An 8,078-nucleotide genomic window follows, 5' to 3' on the forward strand; every position below is an offset into this window, starting at 1 on the left:
GCATAGTGACACATGCCTTCAGTCCCAGCACTCAGACATAGAAGCAAGTAGCTCTTGGTGAGTCTGAGGCCAGTGTGATCTGTACAATCAGTTCCGAGTCACCTGGGGATATTTAGTGAGACAACTAGGAAGAGATCTCCAAAGAAAAGGACATGAAGATAGGGAGATGTTGAGGTGTTGAGGAGGTGAGGAGGTGTTGAGAAGGTGTTGAGGAGGTGAGGAGGTGTTGAGAAGGTGTTGAGGAGGTGAGGAGGTGTTGAGAAGGTGTTGAGGAGGTGAAGAGGTGTTGAAGAGGTGTTGAGGAGGTGAAGAGGTGTTGAGGAGGTGTTGAGGAGGTGAAGAGGTGTTGAAAAGGTGTTGAGGAGGTGAAGAGGTGTTGAGGAGGTGTTGAGGAGGTGTTGAGGTGTTGAGGAGGTGTTGAGGAGGTATTGAGCCGGTGTTGAGGAGGTGAGAAGGCGTTGAGGAGGTGTTGAGCCAGTGTTGAGGAGGTGAGGAGGTGTTGAGGAGGTGTTGAGCCAGTGTTGAGGAGGTGAGGAGGTGTTGAGGAGGTGTTGGAGGTGTTGAGGTGTAGAGGAGGTGTTGGGGAGGTGTAGAGGAGGTGTTGAGGAGGTGTAGAGGAGGTGTTGGGGAGGTGTTGGAGGTGTTGAGGAGGTGTAGAGGAGGTGTTGGGGAGGTGTTGCAGGTGTAGAGGAGGTGTTGAGGAGGTGTTGAGGAGGTGTTGCAGAGGTCCAGGCATGCTTTATGTGGATATAATGAAGATACATTAGTAGCATATATGAAACTACTGCCAAAGGATAAATAAATATAATCTAAACAAAACAACAGATATAAATAAGGATGCGGATAAGTTGGAGACTCACACTCTGTTAGTTAGATACTTGCTATGTCTCATAATGTATGATAGCTCCTCATAGAAATGAAGATAGATAAGATAACATGATCTGACTGTTCCAGTTCCAAATACATATCCTCAAGCATTTCAAATAGGGTCTCAGAGAGATGTGTTCAGAATAGCATATGGTACAACAACAAAACTGTGGATACAAGCAAAATAGCACTGATATAAAAGCAATGTCCACAAACATACGGTAGCCTATCATCCAGCCCATGGAGGAAAGTGACCCAGTACAGCGTCTACACATGTAAACCTAGCACACCCAGTACAGCGTCTACACATGTAAACCTAGCACGTGGGAAGTGACAACAGGAGCACCACTCCACAGAGTGAGTTTGAAGGCATACTGTGCTCCTTGAAATCCTATTTCCAATAAAGAAGAAAGACAGAGAGAGAAAGAGGAGAGAGAATGAGGGCATAAGATGACCATGGGGGACACTATGTTAAATGAAGCCAGTCACAAAGAAATCAGTTCTATTTAACTCTGTGTATGTGAGACATGAGATGCCTAGAGAATTGAAAACCACAGTAACCAAACCATAGCCACCGGGTATCTTAGTTAGGGTCTCTATTACTGTATTAAAACATTGTGAGGGGGAAAGGGTTTAGGTTTTTTTTTTCTTCCACATCATAGTCCATCATCAAAGGTGGACAAGAAAGAAACTCAAGCCAGGGAGAACGCTGAAGGCAGGAGCTGATCAGAGGGTGCTGCGTCCTGGCCTGTTTCTCATTGTTTGCTCATTCTGTTTTCTTATGGCACCCAGGACCTCCAGCCCAGGGGTGGCGCCCTCACAATGGGCCAGGTCCTCCTACATTAATCACTAATTAAAGAAATTCACAACACACTTACTTACATGCCAATCTCATGGAGGCATTTTCTCAGTAGAGAGTTCCTCTTTCCAAATGGCATCCTTCCTAGACATGGCATACTTTCCTATAAAAACACACATATAAGTAAAAATAATAAAAAATTAACCTTTTAAAAATTGGGTAATTTTTGTAAATAAAAACATAAAAAAATGGAGTGGTGGCGCATGGTATACAAGAACAAAACAGAAAAATATAAAATGAGAGACGTTAGATATTAATGGTTACATATTATAGTGATTCCGTATGCCAAAATATCCAGCTTCACCATAAAGGTGCAATTTAGGTTGGTGATTATGAGGGATATGAAGGAGAAACTCTAATAATGTAAGTGGGTTACAACACCTAAATCTAGACACCAAAGAAAGGTTTGTTTTTCACTCACACAGAATCTTAAGAATAATTTCATAATTCTGTAGACAAGAAGTCCTCCGTGAGATGTCACAGAAATTCTGGCTGCTTTGAATCTGTCGTTCAGTCATAGCAACACAGTTTCCTTAGTTGCCAAAGCAAATGAAGAAATGAGCCAAATGCTCTTCAGGGTTTCTTTAGTACTGCAGCTGAGCTGTGGCAAACATGACTTCCCCGGAGGGGCAGCTGGCCACAATCAGCCACATAGCATGGCTTATGTGTAGAACAACTGGCAAGTGTAATGGGTTCCATGCTTCTCCAGTAAGTATTAAATGTCTCTGTCACAATAACTAGCAAAGCCTTGTTGAAATCCATAATGTAAAATTGAACAATAATAAAAACAAAATATCAAATGAGAGTCATCAAATGAGTGTTTGAATTTGCCTGTATTGAGAAACCAAGATGAAATAGGAGGAAGGGAAAATGCATGTTGCCCCAACACACACACACGTGTAACAAAGTTATATTTTTTAGAATGTAATTAGCAATCATCAGAAGACTGGGTTACTTCTCAGACAGAAATGAGTGATCCGGAATTAGAAAAACCTTTGCAGGAGACTTCATAATTACTTTTAATCTTTTATTCCTGGAAAACATCTGGAGTATGGAATAATCTTAATCTTTGTTCAAATTACATACTAGATATGTAATAATAGCCAACACTATTTCCCATTGTTTTCTATATATTTGAAATAGTTCATAAAAATGTTTCATAACATGTGTCTGTAATCACTTTATCTAATAGGTAACAAATCATTCTAAGCAATGGTTTAAATCAACACATTTATCTCACACTTTACATGGGCAGAGGTAAGGGCATAGTTTAGATGGCTACTCAAATTTTTCTAAGGCATCATTAATGTGTTGCCCAGGTCAGGAATTACAGATATAAGTAACACCAACAGAATAAGAGATAGAAGAAAGAATCTCGGGTGAGGAAGATACCACAAAAGAGATTAACACAAATGTCAAAGAAAATTCAAAACATAAAAAAATCCTAGCCCAAACATCCATGAAATTCAGGACACAGTGAAAAGACCAAATCTAAGAATGATTGGAATAAAGGAGACTGAAGATTTCGAGCTCAAAGGACCTGAAATGTCTTCAACAAAATCATAGGAAAAAATCTTTCCCAACCTAAAGAAAGAGACGGCCATAACAGTAAAGAATCCTATAGAACATCAAATAAATAGAACCATAAAATAACCAAAACACTGAACACAGAGAACAAAGAATATTAAAAGCTTCAAGGGGAAAAGCCCAAGTAATATACAAAGGTAGACCTATCAGAACCACACCAGACTCCTCAACAGAGACTATGAAAGCCAAAAGAACCTGGTCAGAGGTCATGCAGACTCTAAGAGAGCACAAACGATAGTCCAGGATGCTATACCCAGCAAAACTCTCAATCAACATAGGTTGAGAAACCAAAATATTCCAGGACAAAATGAAATTCAAACAATATTTATCTACCAACCCAGCCCTACAGAGGATCCTAGAAGGAAAACTTCAACACAAGGAAGGTACCTACACCAAAGAAAAGACAAAATATCAAGCATCTCACAACAGAGACAAAAGGAGAGAACCGCAAGTACATAAAGCCACCTACAAAAACAAATAAAACAGGAACCAACAGTCATCTATCTTTAATATCTCACACTATTAATGAACTCAACTCACCTATAAAAAGACATAAGCTAACAAGACTAGATATATAAACAAGATCCAGCATTTTTCTGCATGCAGAAAAACATACCTAAATAACAAATACAGACACTACCTCAGTCTTCCATGCAAATTGTCCTAAAAAAACAAGCTGGAGTTGTCATCCTAATATCCAATAAAGTAGACTTTCAACCAAAAGTTATCAAGCATGATGACGAAGGACACTTCATATGCATCAAAGGGAAAATCTGCCAAGAGAAAGTCTCAATTCTGAACATCTATGCCCCAAATTCAAGGGCACCCTCATTCATAGAAGAAACCTTACAAAAGCTCAAAACACACATTAAACCTCACACAATAATAGTGGGAGACTTAACACTCTACTTTCACCAATGGAAAGGCCATTGAAATAGAAACTAAACAGACATGGTGAAACTAATAGAGGTTATGAAGCAAATGGACTTTTAACAGATATCTACAGAACATTTTACCCTAAAACAAAGGAATGTATCTTCTTCTCATTACTTCATGGTACCTTCTCCAAAATCAACCATATAATTGGTCACAAAACAACCCTCAACAAATACAAAAAGACTGAAAAAATCTCATACATCCTATCAGATAACCATGGTCTAAGGCTGGTCATCAATTACAGCAAAAACAACAGAAAGCCCACATACACGTGGAAACTGAACAACGTTCTACTCAATGATAACTTAGTTAGGGAAGAAATAAAAAAAGAAATTATAGACTTTCTGAAATTTAGTGAAAATCTTGACACATCATACCCAAACTTGTGGGATACAATTAAAGCAGTGTTAAGAGAAAAACTCACAGCACTGTGCCCTGGTAAAGAAACCAGATAGAGAGATATTACACTAGCCACTTAATAGCACACCTGGGAGATTTAGAACAAAAAAAGAAAGAAAAGAAAAGAAAGCAAACACACCAAAGAAGAGTAGACAATAGGAAATAGTCAAACTCAGGGCTGAAATCAACCAAATAGAAACAAAGAGAACAATACAAAGAATCAAAACCAAAATCTCTACTGCGGCTCGTAGAGGCTGAGCAACTGGTGGGTGGGAGACCTGGGCTGCCGGGGAGCAGAGAGATCTCTGCGGAGTGCACCCGGAAAGTGCAGCCCCTGCCTTGCCCTGCCCTGCCCTGACTGAGCCAGCGACCAGGAACAGAACGTTGGAACTTCTGTTCCAACCCAACAACTCTGAGGCATAGAACAGGGCTCGGCCCATCTGACACCTGGACCAGTGGAGATCCAGGGACACAGACCAGATACAAGGTAAAGGCAAGAACATATCACTGACAACAAAATGGCAAGAGGAAAGCGAAAGAGTATATCCAAAGGAAACCAAGACAATCTAGCAACACCAGAACACAGCTCTCCCATAACAACAAACATCGGAATTCCAAACACTCCAGAAAAAGAAGACACAGACCTGAAATCATACCTCAAGATGATGATAGAGACACTTAAACAAGAAAGGGAGGAAAAGCAAAAAGATTCAGAAGCTTTTAAAGAAGAAACAAGAAAAACACTCAAAGAACTCAAAGAACTAGAGGAAAACAGAACCAAAGAAATAAAGGAATGGAAGAGGGAAATTAAAACGGAAATTGACACAATAAAGAAAACGCTAAAAGAGATAACCCTAGAGGCAGAACACCAAAAAAAGAAATCAGGAGTCACAAAAGCAAGCATTTCCAATAGATTACAAGAGATCGAAGAGAGAATCTCGGGGGAAGAAGACAACATTGCAAACATAGACAAAACAGCCAAAGAAGATGCAAAAACAAAAAGCTCCTAACCCAAAATGTCCAGGAAATCCAAGACACAATGAGAAGACTGAACCTAAGGATAATAGGAATAAAACAGGGAGAAGAGTATCAACTAAGAGGCACAGTAAATATCTTCAACAAAAAGAAGAAAACTTCCCTACCCTCAAGAATGAGATGACCAAGAGCATAAAAGAAGCATTCAGAACTCCAAATAGGTTGGACCAGAAAAGAAATACCTCCCGGCACATAATAGTAAAAACATCAAGTGCCCAAAGCAAACAAAGAATACTAAAAGCAGTAAGGGAAAAAGGTCAGGTAACATATAAAGGCAGGCCAATCAGACTCACACCCGATTTCTCAACAGAGACTATGAAAGCTAGAAGAGCCTGGACAGACATCATGCACACCCTAAGAGAGTACAAGTGCCAGCCCAAGCGGCTATACCCAGCAAAACTATCAATCACCATCGATGGAGAGATGAAGATATTTCAAGACAAATCAAACTTTACACAATATCTGACCACAAACCCAGCACTACAACAAATTATAGGTGGAAAGCCCAATACAATGAGGGAAAATACAGCTTAGTAAAAACAAGAAAACTCCTAAACAAGAAAACTAAAAGAAGAAAAAAAACACAGACACAACTCAACCCAAAAAAGCAATAATGGCAGGAAACAGAAACAACTATTCCTTGATATTTATTAACATAAATGGACTCAACTCCCCAATAAAGAGACATAGACTATCAGACTGGATACATAAACAAAATTCAGCCTTTTGCTGCATACAGGAAACTCATCTCAGAGACAGAGACAGACACTATCTCAGAATAGAAGGGTGGGAAAAAAACTTCCAAGCAAACAGCTCCAAGAAGCAAGCTGGAGTGGCTATTCTAATATCGAATAAAGTAAATTTCCAACCAAAAGTTATCAAAAAAGATAAGGAAGGACACTTTGTACTCATTACCGGGTAAATCTGTCAGGAAGAACTCTCAATCCTTAACATATATGCTCCGAATAAAAAAGCACCCACATTCATAAAAGAAACCCTACTAAAGCTCAAAAAATACATTTCACCCCACAAAATAATAATGGAAGACTTTAATACCCCACTCTCACCAATGGACAGATCATGGAAACAGAAACTGAACAAGGACACTGCAAAACTAGCAGAGACTTTGAACCAACTAGAATTAATAGATATATACAGAACATACTATCCTAAAGTAAAAGAATACACCTTCTTCTCACCACCCCATGTCACCTTCTCCAAAATTGACCACATAATTGGACACAGAACAAGCCTCCATCGATATAAAAAGATTGAAATACTCCCATGCATCCTCTCAGATCACCATGGTCTACGGCTGGTCTTTAACAACAACAAAGACAACAAAAAGCCCACATACACATGGAAACTAAACAACGCTCTGTTAAACGATAGCAGGGTCAAAGAAGAAATAAAGAAAGAAATTAAGGATTTTCTAGAATTCAATGAAAACGAAAACACAATATACCCAAACCTATGGGATGCAATGAAAGCAGTACTGAGAGGAAAACTCATAGCCCTAAGTTCTTCCAAAAAGAAACTGGAGAGAGCTTACATCAGCAACCTGACAGCACAGCTAAAATCCCTAGAACAAAAGAAAGCAGATATACCCAAAAAGAGTAGACGGCAAGAAATAATCAAAATTAGGGCAGAAATAGACCAAATAGAAACAAAAAGAACCATTGAAAAAATCAACAAAAAAAAGAGTTGGTTCTTTGAGAAAATCAACAAGATTGATAAACCCCTAGCCAGACTAACTAAAGGGCAAAGAGAGAGTATACGAATTAACAAAATCAGAAAGGAAAGTGGTGACATAACAACTGAAACTAAGGAAATTCAAGAAATCATCAGATCCTACTACAAAAACTTATACTCCACAAAATTGGAAAATCTGAAGGAAATGGATGAATTCCTAGACAGATACAAGATCCCAAAGTTAAACCAGGACCAAGTAAACCATCTAAATAACCCTATAACACAGAAGAAGTCATCAAAAGCCTCCCAACCAGAAAAAGCCCAGGTCCAGACGGGTTCAGTGCAGAATTTTATCAGACATTTATTGCGGACATAACAGCAATACTCTCCAAACTATTCCAGAAGATAGAATCAGATGAAATACTACCTAACTCATTTTTTGAGGCTACAATAACCCTAGTACCTAAACCACACAAAGACCCTACAAGGAAAGAGAACTTCAGACCAATCTCACTTATGAACATTGACGCAAAAATACTCAACAAAATCCTTGCAAACCGAATCCAAGAACACATCAAAACGATCATTCATCATGACCAAGTAGGCTTCATCCCTGGGATGCAGGGATGGTTTAACATAAGGAAATCCATCAACGTAATCCACCATATAAACAAACTCAAAGAAATAAACTACATGGTCATCT

This window comes from Micromys minutus, assembly GCF_963924665.1.
Source record: "Micromys minutus genome assembly, chromosome: 13".
NCBI lineage: Eukaryota > Metazoa > Chordata > Mammalia > Rodentia > Muridae > Micromys > Micromys minutus.